Below are 18,797 nucleotides of genomic sequence, written 5' to 3' on the forward strand. Positions count from 1 at the left end.
TATAGAAAGAAAATAAATACATATATATCCTACAATAAACCTTATTCTTTAAGATTCTATAGAAATCTATGTTTCTATACAGGAACAGAATAAGAAAGAACCAACCAAGGCTAAGCCTAGGTGCTATTCAATAGAACTGTCTGAGATGATGAAATATTTTATATATCTGTGCCATTCACATGGCTATCGAACACCTGAAATATGGTTAATGCAACTAAATAGTTGAAAATTTAAATTAAGTAGCTACATGAGCTAATGGCTACAGTGGAGTAGTAGCTACAATACTTAAGAGTCTGAGGGAATGAAGCGGAATCAGCAGAGAAGACAGAAAAGAAGTGGTCAGAGAGGGAGGAACTGTGAGACAGTTCTCCATGGCCTCTCATGTTTCTGTACACATTGCCAGCAAGGCACTGCCTGTCGTGATAATTAGTGATAAGATGTTTTATATAATATGACAGTTCCATATGATCTTTTTCAAGAATGTCTGTATAGCAAACGACCTTGAATACTTGATACTGCCTCCCTCTGGAGCAAAGAGAAGGCATGCTACCTACCCATCATGAAAGATTTGCATTCTCTAAGATCAGGCTTCCTTTCTAATAACACAACCTACCATGCCGGTAGCTGTAGTTTGCCCCCTTTCGCATTGCCTCAGAGTGACTGGGGCTAAGGGAACCAGTACAAAAAGGCTCCTACTGTGGCCACTGCTATTGCTGTGTTTATTACAGACAGCTTACCTGTCTCTAATCCAGAAGTCTTGTGCCTTCTGCCACCATTCATGAAACTAATGGAGTTTCTGTCGTGTAGTGGTTATCACATTCACCTCACACCATTCATGAAACTGGCAAGCTACAATGTTGGCTTATAAACAGGGTAAAATCTAAGATATCGCATAGTTCTTGACAAATATTTTAAAGTGAATAAGGTATTTCAAGGAGGAGAGAGTGGTTAACTCTGTTCCTGAATGTTAAACCAGGTAAATATAGAGAAATGTGTTGATGAAATTTGGGAAGCAGAAATATGGCTGATCGCCGAAGAATTGATGCTTTTGAACTGTGGTGCTGGATCCAACCAGTCCATTCTAAGGGAGATCAATCCTGGGTGTTCATTGGAAGGGCTGATGCTGAAGCTGAAACTCCAATATTTTGGCCACCTCATGCGACGAGTTGACTCACTGGAAAAGACTCTGATGCTGGGAAGGATTGGGGGCAGGAGGAGAAGGGGATGACAGAGAATGAGATGGCTGGATGGCATCAACGACTCGATGGACATGAGTTTGAGTGAACTCCGGGAGTTGGTGATGGACAGGGAGGCCTGGCGTGCTGTGATTCATGGGGTCGCGGAGAGTCGGTCACGACTGAGCGACTGAACTGAACTGAACTGAGTTAAAAAAAACAAAGAATGGGAAGACAGAAACTAGCGATAGAATATAGACAACTCTTCCAAGAAGTTTTGCTGTGAAGTTTAACTGAAATAAAGCAATAGTTAGAGAAGAAGGTGGAGTCAAGGATAATTATTTTTAAGATTGCATATTTTAAACATGCAATAGAAACATATTTTCATGTATAAGACAATGACTCAGAGAGGGTAAAACTGATATAAGAGAAAGAATTACAAAGCACTTAGATTAACAGGAAAGAAAGCAGAGTATATGGATACTATGGCAAAGAGTGGGTAGGTATGGTGGTGAAAGTTTTTGAAAGCTCTTTTCTTCTGTTTCTTTTCTGAACTAGGAAGTAAGGTCAACAGTTGAAAGTGAAGAGTAGGGAGGAGACAGTGAAACACATAAGGAGACTGAAGACATGCAATAATCATCTAGGGGAAATGAAACGGAAAATGACTAGGGAAATCTAGTATGATTGCCAGGCAGCATTATGGGCCCATTTGAGGTTATGTTCATTAATTTGACAAGCGCCCAGCCACATGGTTTTATAGGCATGGAACAGGCAAAGAATTGGATTTAATCAGTGCTGTGGATTAGCCAGGCAAGGCTGCTGAAGTGAGAGGGAGGCAAGGACCTGAGGATGTATGCAAGGGAGAGATGATGATGATGACGACGATGGACTCCAAGCTTCTATCCTATCTCCAGAAATTGTAACCCATCCACTGAGCCCTACAGAACACATGTGTAGACATCAGCAAATTCCCCAGATCTTGGATCTCTTCTCTGACACTTTCTTCAACTTCCTCTACTTTCTTATTTAAATTGAATCTGTACTTTCCCCTGAGGATGCTGCTTTCCCTGTAGCCCTCTTAGATGACGACTCTTTTCCATACCCTTCAAACATGAGGCCTGGTAGGAGCCCTTCTTGTTTTGCATTGCTTCTCTGCCTGCCCTCCCCCTAAATCCCCTGCTCTGAGTCATATACCATTCAATTCTATCACCCACCTGCCTTCCTATTGCAGGATTTAAGGCTCCCCAAAGTCACTCCCTTTCATTCCTTGATTTTAGCTTTTGGCTCACTGTCACTCCAATAGTATTTCTAGTGTATTTCTTATTGATTTTGACAGTCAAACAGATAATCCATCTGATATCCTGGCCTCTTCGGTTCTTGACCTTTTCTCTACAATGTTAAGTATACTGATCTTGTTCTCTATTCTGACTCAGCCACTTTCTCCCAAGATCTTACCCTAAGCCTTTCCGTTCCGTTCTGTCGCTCAGTCGTGTCCGACTCTATGCGACCCCGTGGACTGTAGCCTACCAGGCTTCTCCGTCCATGGGATTCTCCAGGCAAGAATACTGGAGTGGGTTACCGTTTCCTTCTCCAGGGGATCTTCCCGACCCAGGGATCGAACCCGGGTCTCCCGCATTCGAGGCAGACGCTTTAACCTCTGAGCCACCAGGGAAGCCTTTAGAACATCCAAAAGTATAGTTTAAGAGCCACACATCTGAAGGAATAGCATTTACCCAAAATGTGCTAGTTAGCTGAGAGTAAGTGGGCTCCCCTGGTGGCTCAGTTGGTAAAGAATCTGTCTGCAATGCAGGAGACCTGGGTTTAATCCCTGGGTTGGGAAGATCCCCTGGAGAAGGTAATGGCAATCCACTCCAGTGTTCTTGCCTGGAGAATTATAAGGACAGAGGAACCTGGAGAGCTACAGTCCAAAGGACCACAGAATCGAACATGACTGAAGTGACTTTTACTTTCAGAGTAAGAATATCCTCTCTAGGACTCTACTGGCAAAGTCAAGAAGATGGTCATTCATCAGGCAAAAGAATTCCTCTGCAGGAATTATGCTACCATCATCAGCAGATAATGAGACAGCAAGAAAGAGAACTAGGAATACTTCTTCGAGTACTCTTACTGTGGGCTTTATTCCTTAGATGCAGGGGAGAGGTATGTGTGAATGCCTGGAAGGGAGAAGCAGAGGCATGTTGCTGTGCTGACTGATCCTTCTTGAACTGGACTTGCAAAGGGAAGATTAGTATTATCACTTTAAAAGTATTCATATGCTAGGTATTGTGTTGAACACTTAAATGCATTTTCTAATCTATTTTTATGCCAGCACTGAACACAGTGTTAGCTCTATTTCACAGATGAATAAACTGAGTCTAAGTTTAAAAAAAAACAACAAACTTGCTCATATTACATACTTAGAAAGTGGAAAAACTGACTGAGCATAATTTTCTCTAACATGAAAACCCCTCTGTCTTATACCATGTCCATATTAAAGCCAAAGGAGCTGGGATAGACAGTACTTGAGTCCCTGCCATAATTTCAGATTTCTCAATATATAGGGAAGGAAATATCTCAAATCTCAGCAGGAACAAGAAAGAGAAAAAAAGGCTGGAAGGACAGAAAGATGGAAGGATGGCAAGAAGGAAGGAAGAACAGAAGGAGTGAAAAAGGAAGGATGGACTTAAATCTATAGAACACTGAAGTTCTTTGTAGTAACCTGGATAAAAAGAACATAAAAGGTTCTTATTTAATCTCAATTTTGTGTTTCAGAAACCTTGATAACTTAATAAATTTACTAGTGAATGATGAAATTGTGACACATAAAGTAGCCAAACAAAATACATAAGATACATTAACAGAGTAAAATGTAGACCCTTAAGGACCAATGAAGTATGTTAATGATACCTATCTGAACTTTAGATCACAAGTATATTACCAAACTTTATAAGCATAATTAAGACAATGGGCTTGTTCAATAATAAAGCTTAGAAATAACTAAAGGCATATATATACATGGCATCATATCCAGAAGCAGAGCTATACATAAGACATGCCATAAAGTCAAGCACGTAGCTTAATTTTTTTTCTTTAGAACAAGAGAGCTATAAGATTAAATCAATGAAGGAAATGAAAAATGCAGAAGACTGTAAACATGAAAGGGCTACAACCATCAGGGCAAGAAAAAAATTAATGTATTAGTAAGTGTGAAATATGAGATTTGATTTGGAGGAAAAGAAATACAAAAGTTTAGTGCAAAGATTCTCTGAATAAATGAAACTTGGAAATAATTTCTATTTATTTACAAGGTATTTATTAAGCATTTACAGCACTGCTAAGTTTCTCAGGAACGGAGATGATGGGATTCAGGTGGCAGTGTGACAGATCAGGGAAGCAGAAGTAGAAATGAGTCAGAAGCCACTGCAATTTACTCATCCTTATATCCCAAATGTGGAGCCAGTGCACAGCATAAAACAGGAATTCAGTGTTATTTTCTTACTATATGAACTGTTAGATGCTGTGGAGCACCGCAAAATTCAACTGGGGGAGAGAAACAGAGCAAATGGAAATATCTGGAACAGCCCAAATGAAATTTCTACAGGCAAGAAGTAAATGCAGATTATTTTGAACTGACAATTTTCAGTTTTCACGTGTCTCTCAAAAGAACCCAGTACTTCCCCATTTCTTTGTGCCCTGGATACAGTTTTGATATCTTATTTATTGAGCCAATTGATCCCCTCTATTTAATCAACCTTAATGTATCTCAGTTGAAATCATACTATAAATAAGATCATTGGTTCACTTTTGCACAGATTCAGCAAATCTCTGAGCCTGCCCACTGGAAGAGTGCAGGAAGCACTTGTCTATCTTTAAGTCAATCTCAGGCAAAAGGTTGTGGTCTTTTGGGCTGGAAAGTAGTACCCAACTAAACAAAACAATCCTTGGGGCACAAGTCTGAGCCACAGCGTCTAGTGGGCCTCTATGGCCACAACTTCAGCAGAAAAAAATTTAACAGGTTGTGTTTGGGAGAGTAGGGAGCTGGGAAAGAGGATGCTGAGATCAGATAGGAAAGCAGAGGTGAGAACCAGATTCCAAGGGGAGACATAATGGGTGTCCAAACAAGAAGGCTAGAAGTGGGTATAGAGGCTGACCACAGAGTTGGTAATCTGAGAGTAGGAGAGATGAGAATAAACAGAGTTATTTGCTGTAACAGAACAAGTGAGATTGTTCAGGACTTGCTTTGTATTTTCTGGGCATACATATGGTTATGTTAGACTGAGCTGACAAGTCCAAGTCTAGGGCCACCACCAAGCCTGCCTCACCACCTGTCTTTCAGCCTGAAGGACATGAGAACCTGAGACACTCCCAAAGGTCTTCATTCAGTTGGCATTCTACATGTGGGACTAAGGACCCTCTGTTTCCCTGTAGATGAGGTCCAGCAAGGGTTTACTTGTTACTAATTCCTTACTGTATACACAGACAACCCAGTATCGCTGGTACACACACAACCGGAATAACTTATGGGGGCAATAGATCTTTTTACAGATACCTTGATAGGTGTTTGTAAGTCCAAAAAAGTGCAATGGCCATCTTGACATATTTGATGGCCATACCGAGGATATAAACTCACTGTGCTCAGTCACTCAGTCATATCTGAATCTTTGCAACCCCATGGACTGTAGCCTGCCAGGCTCCTCTGTCCACAGGATTTTCCCGGCAAGAATACTGGAGAGGGTTGCCATTTCCATCTCCAATAAGCTCACTAAGGCCTATCAACCCTATTGCCAAAACCTCTCTCAATTTTGACCACTTCTAATTAGAATCCTGCTACAATCTTGGCCCAAATTACCCAGCTGTATTACCTGCACTACCATTATGGCCTTCTAACTGGTCTCTCTGCTTTCAATGTTGCCTCTCCATACTCCAGTAATTTTCCAAACAGCACATTTAGAGCAATACAAATCAGTGAATCACACTCCTGTTTAAAATGCTACAATGGTTACCAGTCACCAAAAACAAGACGGGAACTGACTGTGGCTCAGATCATGAACTCCTTACTACAAAATTCAGACTTCAATTGAAGAACATAGGGAAAACCACCAGGCCATTCAGGTATGACCTAAATCAAATCCCTTATGATTATACAGTGAAAGTGACAAACAGATTCAAGGGATTAAATCTGATAGAGTGCCGGAAGAACTATGGATGGAGGTTTCTAACACTGTCTAGGAGACAGTGATCAAAACCATCCCCAAGAAAAAGAAATGCAAAAAGGCAAAATGGTTGTTTGAGGAGGCCTTACAAATAGCTGAGAAAAGAGAAGCAAAAGGCAAAAGAGAAAAGGAAAGATATACCCATCTGAATGCAGAATTCCAGAGACTATCAAGGAGACATAAGAAAGCCCTTTTAAGTGAACAATGCAAAGAAATAGAGGAAACCAACAGAATGGCTAAGACTAGAGATCTCTTCAAGAAAATTAGAGCTACCAAGGGAACATTTCATGCAAAGATGGGTACAATAAAGGACATAAATGATATGGACCTAACAGAAACAGAAGATATTATGAAGAGGTAGTCAGAATGCACAGAACTATACAAAAAATATCTTCATGTCCCAGATAACCACAATGATGTGATCACTCACCTAGACCAGACATCCTGGAGTGTGTTCAAGTGAAGCATCACTACGAACAAAACTAGTGGAGCTGTTGGAATTCCAGCTGAGCTATTCCAAATTCTAAAGATGATGCTGTTAAAAGTACTGCACTCAATATGCCAGCAAATCTGGAAAACTTAGCAGTGGCCACAGGACTGGAAAAGGTCAGTTTTCATTCCAATCCCAAAGAAAAGTAATGCCAAAGAATGTTCAAACTACCACACAACTTCACTCATTTCACATGCTAGCAAGCTCATGCTCAAAATTCTCCAAGCTAGGCTTCAACAGTATGTGAACCAAGAACTTTCAGATGTCCAAGGCAGAGGAACCAGAGATCAAATTGCCAACATCCGTTGCATCACAAAAAAGCTAGAGAATTCCAGAAAAACATCTACTTCTGCTTCATTGACTATGCTAAAGCCTGTGACTGTGTGGATCACAACAAATTGTGGAAAATTCTTGAAGAGATGGGAATACCAGACCACTTGACCTGCCTCCTGAGAAACCTGTATTCAGGTCAAGATGCAACAGTTAGAACAGTCAGAACAACAAATTGGTTGTTCAAAACAAAAACAGACTGGTTCCAAATTGAGAGAGGAGTACGTCAAGGCTGTATGTTGTCACCCTGCTTATTTAACTTATATGCAGAGTACATCATGTGAAATGCCAGGCTGGATGAAGCATAAGCTGGAATGAACACTGCTGAGAGAAATACCAATAACCTCAGATATGCAGATGACACTACCCTTATGGCAGAAAGCGAAGAGGAATTAAAGAGCCTCTTGATGAAAGTGGAACGCTTCACGAATTTGCGTGTCATCCTTGCGCAGGGGCCATGCTAATCTTCTCCGTATCGTTCCAATTTTAGTATATGTGCTGCCGAAAGAGTCTGATGCTAGGAGGGATTGGGGGTGGGAGGAGACAGGGACGACAGAGAATGAGATGGCTAGATGGCATCACCGACTCGATGGACATGAGTTTGAGTGAACTCCGGGAGTTGGTGATGGACAGGAAGGCCTGGCGTGCTGTGATTCATGGGGTCACAAAGAGTCGACACGACCGAGTGACTGAACTGAACTGATAAAAGTGAAAAAGGAGAGTGAAAAAGCTGGCTTAAAAGTCAACAGTCAAAAAACAAAGATCATGGCATCTAGTCCGATCACTTCATGGCAAATAGATGGGGAAACAATGGAAACAGTTACAGACTTTATTTTCTTGGGCTCCAAAATCAATATGGACGATGACTGTAGCCATGAAATTAAAAGACACTCACTCCTTGGAAGAAAAGCAATGACAAATCTAGACAGTGTATTAAAAAGCAAAGACATTATTTTGCCTACAAAGGTTCATATAGTCAAAGCTAAGATTTTTCCAGTAGCCATGTACAGACGTTGAGAACTGGATAATAAAAAAGACTGAGTGCCAAAGAATTGATGCCTTCAAACTGGATTGCTGGAGAAGACTCTTGAGAGTCCCTTGGACTGCAAGGAAATTAAACCAGCCAATCCTAAAGGAAATCAACCCTGAATACTCACTGGAAGGACTGATGCGGAAGCTTCAACACACTGGCCACCTGATGGGAAGAGCTGACTCATTGGAAAAAACCCTGATGCTGGGAAAGACTGAAGGCAGGAGAAGGGCTGACAGAGAATGAGATGGGTGGATGGCATTACCGACTCAATGGACATGAGTTTGAGCAAACTTTGGGAGATGGTGAAGGACAGGGAAGTCTGGAGTGCAATCCATGGTGTTGCAAAGAGTCAGACACTGCTGAACGACTGAACAACAACAATGGTTACCTACTCCATTCTGAACAAAATCTAAACTCCTCTGCCATGGCCAAATGTAGCTCCAGAATCTACTTACCACTTTCCTGACCTCATTTTGTTCCGTTCTTCCTTTGCCTCTGTTTTGGTTCCTCCAATAAACATTTCTTCCTTGACCAAGGTCCCGTTTTATTACTCTATACCCTTCCCTGAGAACTAAGTTGGTAAAGAATCCACCTGCAATGCAGGAGACCCCAGTTCAATTCCTGGGTCAGGAAGATCCACTGGAGAAGGGATAGGCTACCCACACCAGTATACTTGGGCTTCCCTTGTGGCTCAGCTGGTAAAGAAACTGCTTGCAATGCGGAAGACGTGGGTTCGATCCCTGGGTTGGGAAGAGCCCCTGGAGAAGGAAAAGGCTACACACTCCAGTAGTCTGGCCTGGAGAATTCCATGGACTGCATAGTCAATGGGGTTTCAAAGAGTCAGACACGACTGAGCAGCTTTCACTTTCAACCCATTACTCAGTTTACTGTATGTATCAGCAGTTATCAGTATCTATAATTATTTTATTTATTGTTTACACATTTAATATATTTATCCCTGCAATTTGAGCATGACTTTACTAGCGTGTGAGATGAGTGCAACTGTGCGGTAGTTTGAGCATTCTTTGGCATTGCCTTTCTTTGGGATTGGAATGAAGACTGACCTTTTCCAGTCCTGTGGTCACTGCTGAGTTTTCCAAATTTGCTGGCATAATGAGTGCAGCACTTTCACAGCATCATCTTTCAGGATTTGAAATAGCTCAATTGGAATTCCATCACCTCCACTAGCTTTGTTCGTAGTGATGCTCTCTAAGGCCCACTTGACTTCACATTCCAAGATGTCTGGCTCTAGGTCAGTGATCACACCGTGATTACCTTTGTCATGAAGATCTTTTTTGTACAGTTCTTCTGTGTATTCTTGCCACCTCTTCTTAATATCTTCTGCTTCTGTTAGGTCCATACCATTTCTGTCCTTTATCGAGCCCATCTTTGCATGAAATGTTCCCTTGATATCTCTAATTTTCTTGAAAAGATCTCTTGTTTTCCTATTCTGTTGTTTTCCTCTATTTCTTGGCATTGATCACTGAGGAAGGCTTTCTTATCTCTCCTTGCTATTCTTTGGAACTCTGCATTCAGATGCTTATATCTTTCCTTTTCTCCTTTGCTTTTTACTTCTCTTCTTTTCACAGCTATTTGTAAGGCCTCCTCAGACAGCCATTTTGCTTTTTTGCATTTCTTTTCCATGGGGATGGTCTTGGTCCCTGTTTCCTGTACAATGTCATGAACCTCCGTCCAGAGTTCATCAGGCACTCTATCAGATCTAGTCCCTCAAATCTATTTCTCACTTCCACTGTATAATCATAAGGGATTTGATTGAGGTCATATCTGAATGGTCTAGTGGTTTTCCCTACTTTCTTCAATTTAAGTCTGAATTTGGCAATAAGGAGTTCATGATCTGAGCCACAGTCAGCTCCTGGTCTTTTTTTTGCTAACTGTATACAGCTTCTCCATCTTTGGCTGCAAAGAACATAATCAATCTGATTTCAGTGTTGACCATCTGGTGATGTCCATGTGTAGAGTCTTCTCTTGTGTTGTTGGAAGAGGGTGTTTGCTATGACCAGTGCATTCTCTTGGCAAAACTCTATTAGCCTTTGCCCTGCTTCCTTCTGTGCTCCAAGGCCAAATTTGCCTGTTACTCCAGGTGTTTCTTGACTTTCTACTTTTGCATTCCAGTCCCCTATAATGAAAAGGACATCTTTTTTGGGTGTTAGTTCTAAAAGGTCTTGATAGAACCGTTCAACTTCGGCTTCTTCAGCGTTACTGTTTGGGGCAAAGGCCTGGATTACTGTAATATTGAATGGTTTGCCTTGGAAACGAACAGAAATCATTCTGTCATTTTTAAGACTGCATCCAACTAATGCAAAAATTAAAAGACACTTACTCCTTGGAAGGAAAGTTATGACCAACCTAGATAGCATATCGAAAGGCAGAGACATTACTTTGCCAACCAAGGTCCGTCTAATCAAGGCTATGGTTTTTCCGGTGGTCGTGTATGGATTGTGAGAGTTGGACTGTGAAGAAAGCTGATCGCCAAAGAATTGATGCTTTTGAACTGTGGTGTTGGAGAAGACTTTTGAGAGTCCCTTGGACTGCGAGGAGGTCCAACCAGTCCATTCTAAAGGAGATCGATCCTGGGTGTTCATTGGAAGGACTGATGCTGAAGCTGAAACTCCAATACTTTGGCCACCTCATGCGACGAGCTGACTCACTGGAAAAGAGTCTGATGCTAGCAGGGATTGGGGGTGGGAGGAGACGGGGACGACAGAGAATGAGATGGCTGGATGGCATCACTGACTCGATGGACATGAGTTTGAGTGAACTCCGGGAGTTGGTGATGGACAGGGAGGCCTGGCGTGCTGTGATTCATGGGGTCACAAAGAGTCAGACATGACTGAGCGACTGAACTGAACTGAACACATTCCTGCAACAGAATGTAATCTCCACAGAAGAAGGGATCTTGTATGCTTGTTCATTACAGTATCCCAACACCAGTACAGCGCTTGGTATAGAGAAAGAACTTAATGAGGAAGTGAAGGAAGCAATTTGCTAATATACTACCATTTCTGATTCTTCAGATAAGACTTGGACTGGGAACAAAGTCACCTTTTAAAACTAGCTATTTTTTTTTTTTTTTAGAAAACTGGTTTCAGGAGGGACTGACTGACACTGTCTAGAATGAGGTGGCCCTCTTGGACACTTCTGATAACTGCTTAGCCTAACCTTCATTTTACCTGATAAAGAGGTTTAGCACATGCCCTTTATCTGAGACCAGTGTCCCTGGCCATATGACAAAATACTGAGAGACAATATACAGAAGACAATCCACTAGAGCTGCAAGACGCAGCACCACTCCCTCCCAATATACACTGAGAAAGGCTGCCTGCCAAAAGCAGGATTGACTATACTTGTACTATTGCTAGGAAAGCTCTTTCATAAAAGTCTACTCATCAATAGATTTCTGGTTCACCAATAAGGGGGCCATGTACCACTCTTATGGCAGAAAGTGAAGAGGAACTAAAAAGCCTCTTGATGAAAGTGAAAGAGGAGAGTGAAAAAGTTGGCTTGAAGCTCAACATTCAGAAAACGAAGATCATGGCATCTGGTCCCATCACTTCATGGGAAATAGATGGAGAAAGAGTGGAAACAGTGTCAGACTTTATTTTTTTGGGCTCCAAAATCACTGCAGATGCTGACTGCAGCCATGAAATTAAAAGACGCTTACTCCTTGGGAGGAAAGTTATAACCAACATAGACAGCATATTAAAAAGTAGAGCCATTACTCTGCCAACAAAGTTCTGTCTGGTCAAGGCTATGGTTTTTCCAGTGGTCATGTATGGATGTGAGAGTTGGACTGTGAAGAAAGCTGATCGCCGAAGAATTGATGCTTTTGAACTGTGGTGTTGGAGAAGACTCTTGAGAGTCCCTTGGACTGCAAGGAGATCCAACCAGTCCATCCTAAAGGAGATCAGTTCTGGGTGTTCATTGGAAGGACTGATGCTAAAGCTGAAACTCCAATACTTTGGCCACCTCATGTGACAAGTTGACTCACTGGAAAAGACTCTGATGCCGGGAGTGATTGGGGGTGGGAGGAGAAGGGGACGACAGAGAATGAGATGGCTGGATGGCATCACCGACTCGATGGACATGAGTTTGAGTGAACTCCGGGAGTTGGTGATGGACAGGGAGGCCTGGCGTGCTGTGATTCATGGGGTCGCAAAGAGTTGGATACGACTGAGTGACTGAACTGTACCACCCTGATCTCCAATCTTAAGTAACAGATGTCCAAATCCTACAGAATGCATTCCTGTACAGGTATTTTCTTACTGAAGCATCTGAAAACATTCTGCCAACTAGGTCTTGGTCCCTAAGAAAAGTGACACATCCGCACTGGTAAATGGTACCATTAACCAGTACTTAACCAGTACTTCTGCTGGTTAGTACTGTCACTCTGTACATCTACCCCTGGCAGTGCTCCTCCTTATGAATTCCCTTGCTACTACTCACCTATACTATGCATGAGGGGCTCAAGACAATCCCAACCCCATTACTTTGGAGTGGGAGGACCAGGACATCTGAATGATGGTGCTTACCAAGTTTGATGAGCTGGATGGGACTTAATGGAGCTTTCCAGTCTGATCTATCATCTGCTTAAACAAACTTTTATCATGTCTATAGCTGGGAAACAGACTTTAGACCAAGGTATCTATCTACACCTTGACAGACATTATACTACAGGTCTTATGGAAATTTTTGGTTATATTCGTAAAGTTTTAATCATTTACTTTATCTCATCTCCCAAGGCCCTCATTCCTGTTGGATGGGAAGCAGTTATAAAGATTATCGGGACAACAAAGTTGAGTAGGGTTATAGAATGGACAGTGGGTGGTTCATTTTGTAAACTGACCTAATTGATTTTTTTTAAACTGAAGCAGAGGTGATTTACAATGTTGTGTTACTTTCAAATGTACAGCAACATGATTCAGTTACACATACATGTGCATATTGTCACTTTAGTAGTGTCTGACTCCTTGCGACCCTGTGGACTGTAACCTGCCAGGCTCCTCTATCTACGGGATTCTCTAGGCAAGAATACTGGAGTAGGTTGCCATGCCCTTTTCCAGGGAATCTTTCCAACCCAGGGATCAAACCCACATCTCTCATTTCTCCTTCAATGGCAGGCGAGTTCTTTACCACTAGTACCACCTGGGAAGCCCCTATATGTTCATATATATATACAAACATATATATTCTTTTTCAGATTCTTTCTCCTTATAGGTAACTACAAAATATTGAGTATAGTTCTCTGTGTTATACAGTAGGTGCTTGGTGGTTATGTATTTTATATAAAGTAGTGGGGTCGCTACTAGTCAGACAAGACTGAGGGACTTCACTTTCACTTTCACACTTTGGAGAAGGAAATGGCAACCCACTCCAGTGTTCTTGCCTGGAGAATCCCAGGGATGGCGGAGCCTGGTGGGCTGCCGTCTATGGGGTCGCACAGAGTCGGACACGACTGAAGCCACTTAGCAGCAGCAGCAGCAGCAGCAGTGTGTATATGTTAATTCCAAACTCCTAATTCATCCCTACTCCCTCTTTTCCTTTTGGTAATGATAAGTTTTTCTATGTCTATGGGCCTATTTCTGTTTTGTATGTAAGTTCATTTATATCATTTGTTTTTATTTTCTTTCTTTTGAAAAAATATTTTAAAATTTAAGTATATGTGGTTTACAGCTTTGTGTTTGTTTCAGGTGTACAGCAAAGTGATTCAGTTACACATATATATTTATTGGTACCTTTTTTTTAGATTCCAAATATAAGTGATACTGTGGACTATTTATCTTTCTCTGACTTACTTCACTTAGAATAATTTCTAGATCCATCCATGTTGCTGCAAATGACATAATTTCATTCTTTTTAATGCTGAGTAATATTTCACTCTGGGAGTTGGTGATGGACAGGGAGGCCTGGTGTGCTGCAATTCATGGGGTCGCAAAGAGTCAGACACGACTGAGAAACTGAACTGAACTGAATATTTCACTGTGGCTTCCCTGGTGGCTCAGTGGTAAAGAATGTGCCTGCCAATATAGGAGACATGGGTTCAATCCTTGGGTTGGGAAGATCCCCTGGAGGAGGAAATGGCAACTCACTCCAGTATTCTTGCCTGGAAAATCCCATGGACAGAGGAGCCTGGCAGGCTAGAGTCCATGGGGTTGCAAAGAGTTGGATACGACTTAGCAACTGAGTATGCACACAACATTCCACTGTATGTATATGTATATGTAAGTATATGTGTATGTATATATGCATATACACACATATATATTATATCTCCATTCATCCCTCGATAGGCATTTTGGTTGCTTCCATGTCTTGGCTATTGTAAACAGTGCTGTAGTGAACACTGGGGTGCATGGATCTTTTCGAATTACAGTCTTTCTGGATATATGCCCAGGAGGGGGACTGCAGGATCATATGGCAGCTCTGTTTTTAGTTTTTTAAAGAACCTCTGTACTGTCCTCTATAGTGGGTACATATTCACATTCCCACAAACAGTGAAGGAGGGTTCCTTTTTCTCTACACTCTCCAGCATTTATTACTTGCAGACTTTTTGATGATGGTCATTCTGACTGGTGTGAGGTGATACCTTACTGAAGTTTCGATTTGCCATTTTCCAGTAATTAGCAATGTTGAATATCTTTTCATGTGCTTTTTGGCTACCTGAAATGTTCTCTTTGGTGAAATGTCTATTTAGATTTTCTATCCATTTTTTTGAATGGGTTGCTTTGTTGTTTGGGTTTTTTGATACCAAGCTGCACGTATATTTTGGAGGTTAATCCCTTGTCAGTTGCTTTGCAAATATTTTCTCCCATTCTGAGGGCTGTCTTTTGTTTTGTTTAGTTTTCTTTTGCTGTGCAAAGCTTTTAAGTTTGAATAGGTCCCATTTTGTTTTGTTTTTGACTGCCATTACTCTAAGAGATGGATCCAGAAAGATACTGCTGAGATTTATGCAAACTGACCAATCTTCCTAGGAAGATTACACTTAGGAGACTATTACACTCTTTATCTTTTTGTGTGGGGGCGTACATATTCTATAATCCCCTCTTTTTCTCAGAGCTCAGGGCACTAATCCATTCCTTCTCAAACTGGTCTTCTCTTCTATATACTGAACAAGAGATACAGAATATCAATGGCAAGCCACTCCAGTACTCTTGCCTAGAAAATCCCATGGACGGAAGATCCTGGTAGGCTGCAGTCCATGGGGTCGCTCTGAGTCAGACATGACTGAGCGACTTCACTTTCACTTTTCACTTTCACACATTGGAGAAGGAAATGGCAACCCACTCCAGTGTTCTTGCCTGGAGAATCCCAGGGACGGGGGAGTCTGGTGGGCTGCCATCTATGGGGTCACACAGAGTCGGACACGACTGAAGTGACTTAGCAGCAGCATAGATGTTCTCTATAGAACAGCCTACTTCTTAGAGACTTGCCTTATTCACAGGCTAGGTGGGACAACTTTATGAGTCACATGCTTTCCAATATCTGATCAAGTTTAGTTGACTCAAGGTAGGCCAACGTTGTTTTCTCTAGTGGGGACTTGGAATTAAAGCACTGAAACATTGTCAATTAGCTGAGAGCTCTGGGTCTTAAAGTCTACAGAACTGAAGGCTGTAACAAAAAGCCAGTTGGATAGAATAACCCTTATTTTACCTTTTTCTTATTTTCAAGTGTTTAAATCTTTCCTTTTTAGACCACCGCTTGGGGGCATTCATAATGAGTAACATGGCAGGAGAAGCAGGGGTTAAGAAAAGAGTACATATAATACAGAGAGAAAGAGCAGTATGCTCAGTTTCTAAAATTATAGTAAACTGATATGCTCTCTGTATATTTTTACTATAAATAACATTTTTACTAATATATCTTTAAGTGGATATTTATTCCTTATAGCTAATCATTTTCTATGACATTCAAACATAAACCTTCACTGATATTCTGTCTCCATTTTTCTTTCAGCTCTTGCTTTCATAATACTCTACTGCCTTCCCTCTCCTGGTCTTTCTTCATTTAATCTGTAACCAAAAAACTTCACACTGTGTAATGGATACTTAACATTTTTTTCTTTTTTTAAGCAGCCTAGAATCTTTTGGACATTGTAATCTTTGATTATAATGGGGCAGTTGTGCAATACATGTATCCATTTGCCCAGGTTTAAAACCAAAGTGACAACATGTATTGAAAGAGGGGAAACTATTACCCTTCTGAAAGTGAGCAGCAATGCTGTGCTCTTCAGTTAAACGGCCACATTACGTGACACATCCTGTCCCTACATTCGGATGATGGTACGTGTCTTTTCCAGGCTGGCCATTCTGAATCCAGGCACAATCTGACATTAATCGGTATAATTTCAATGACTAGGCCTACACATTATTTTGATAATTTGGAGGTTTAGTTTTTAAATATCAAGGGAGAAAATGGCTTCATGTACTCTGTGAGAGAAGTTCTCAGCAAACAAATACTATAGATATTTATCACCAATAAACAAAAAGTCAACTGGATAGAATAATCCATACTTTTTTTTCACAGTTTCAACTATTTCAATCTTTCCTTTTTAGAATTTTAAGTATCTAAACAGAGTATGGTCAATTATTGATATAATAAACATTCAGCTGTCTGGAACACTAGTTGTATAGTAAGTTGAAGATGAATTCTTTCGAGAGCAAACCTCTTATTTCACACCACATGGAATCCCACAACTGACAATCCATTTTAGAAGTGAAAGCATCTTAATTTGATTAGACCCCTTCTATGTTTCATAATATTCAATAAAATATCTTTACCTTGCTATTTGTATTTGTACTTAGTTAACAAACCTGAATTATTTCTCTCTGCAGTAGCTTTAAGAATAGGAAATAGCAAATGCCAGTTATATACATATATGAGTGCATATGATTTTAAACTAAGGCATGTTGGCTAATGTTTTTATATTTAAAATGATTGAAAAACCTTTATATCTTGAAATAATTATAGATTTCCAGAAGAACTACAAAGAGAATACAGAGAATTCCCTTATACCTTTCACCCAGCTTCTTTTAATCATAATTTTTTAAGTATTAGAAACATCTTGGTATTTCATACAAATTTTGATCAGATGAATGCAAATTACATATTTCATAAAAGCATCTTGAAACAGTTTACAGAATTATCATTTTTCATGCGCTTCATTAATTTACGATATTCTGACATGTGTTTCACACATGTTCCATCTTTAACCAACAGTCCACTATGAGTACAATTTAAACTATACTTACAGCTAAGACCAACACTTAAAAACAGTATAATGGTCCTTCTTAAACTCTTCCAAAAAGCAGAAGAAGAGGGACTACTTCCAAACTCACTTACTTATTAAAAAAATTTTATTGGAGTATAGTTGATTAACTTTGCTATACAACTGAAACAAACAGAAAAGTGAATCTGTTATAAATATACATAGTTAAAAAAATTTCTTTTCCCATATAGCCCATTTCAGAGTATTGAGTAGAGTTCCCTGTGCTATACAGTAAGTAGGTACTTATTGTGTGTGTGTTGGTTGCTCAGTCACGTCTGGCTCTATGCGACCCCATGGACTGTAGCTTACCAGGCTTCTCTGTCTATGGGATACTCCAGGAAAGAATACTGGAGTGGACTGCCAGCCCTCCTCCAGGGGATCTTCCCCACCCAGGGATTGAAACTGGGTCTCTTGCATTGCAGGCAGACTCTTTACCATCTGAGCCACAAGGGAAGCTCCAGGTCCTTATTAGTTATCTCTTTTATATACAGTAGTGTGTATATGTCAATCTCAATCTCCCAATTTATCCCTTCCCCCAATTCCCTAGTAACCATAAGTTTGTTTTCCACATCTGTGACTAGTACTTCTGTTTTATAAGTTCATTTATATCATTTTTTAAGATTACATATGTAAGTACTATCATATGGTATTTGTCTTTCTATTCCTGACTTACTTCACTCATATGACAATCTCTAAGTCCACTCATGTTGCTACAAATGGCATTATTTTGTTCTTTATTATGGCTGAGTAATATGCCACTGTATATATGTACAACATTTACCTTATCCATTCCTCTGTCAATGACATTTAGACTGCTTCTATGTCCTAGCTATTATAAATAGTGCTTCAGTGAACACTGGGATGCATGTATTTTTTCAAATTATGGTTTTCTCCAGGTATATGCCCAAGAGTGGGATTGCTGGGTCACATGGTAGTTCTATTTTTAGTTTTTTAAAAGAACCTCCATTTTGTTCTTCAGTGGCTGTACCAATTTACATTCCCACCAACAGTGTAGGAGGGGGGTTCCCTTTTCTCACTCTTTCTAGCACTTATTTTTTATAGATTTTTTTTTTTGATGATGGCCATTCTGACAAGTGTGAGGTGATATTCATTGTTGTTCTGATTTACATTTCTCGAACAATTAGCAATGCCAAACATCTTTTCATGTGCTTCTTGGCCATCTGTATGTCTTTAGAGAATTATCTATTTAAATCTTCTGCCCATTTTTGATTAGGTTATTTTGGTCTCTTTCTTCTTAAAAATATTTGAGCTG

General features: G+C 40.5%; 1 protein-coding gene and 1 non-coding gene across 3 annotated transcripts in view; both read right to left on the reverse strand.

Moving 5' to 3' along the window:
* Positions 1–18,797, reverse strand: part of PPP2R3A (protein phosphatase 2 regulatory subunit B''alpha) — a 254,163-nt gene that overhangs the window by 201,555 nt on the left and 33,811 nt on the right. The gene's annotated exons all lie outside the window — the stretch shown is intronic.
* LOC129554043 (U6 spliceosomal RNA) lies at positions 7,616–7,721 on the reverse strand. Its single transcript, XR_008685555.2, has one exon. It is a non-coding gene; the product is annotated as a U6 spliceosomal RNA (small nuclear RNA).

The sequence above is a fragment of the Moschus berezovskii genome, chromosome 1, assembly GCF_049115385.1.
Source record: "Moschus berezovskii isolate FMDL1 chromosome 1, NW_MosBer_1.0, whole genome shotgun sequence".
NCBI classification, from domain to species: domain Eukaryota; kingdom Metazoa; phylum Chordata; class Mammalia; order Artiodactyla; family Moschidae; genus Moschus; species Moschus berezovskii.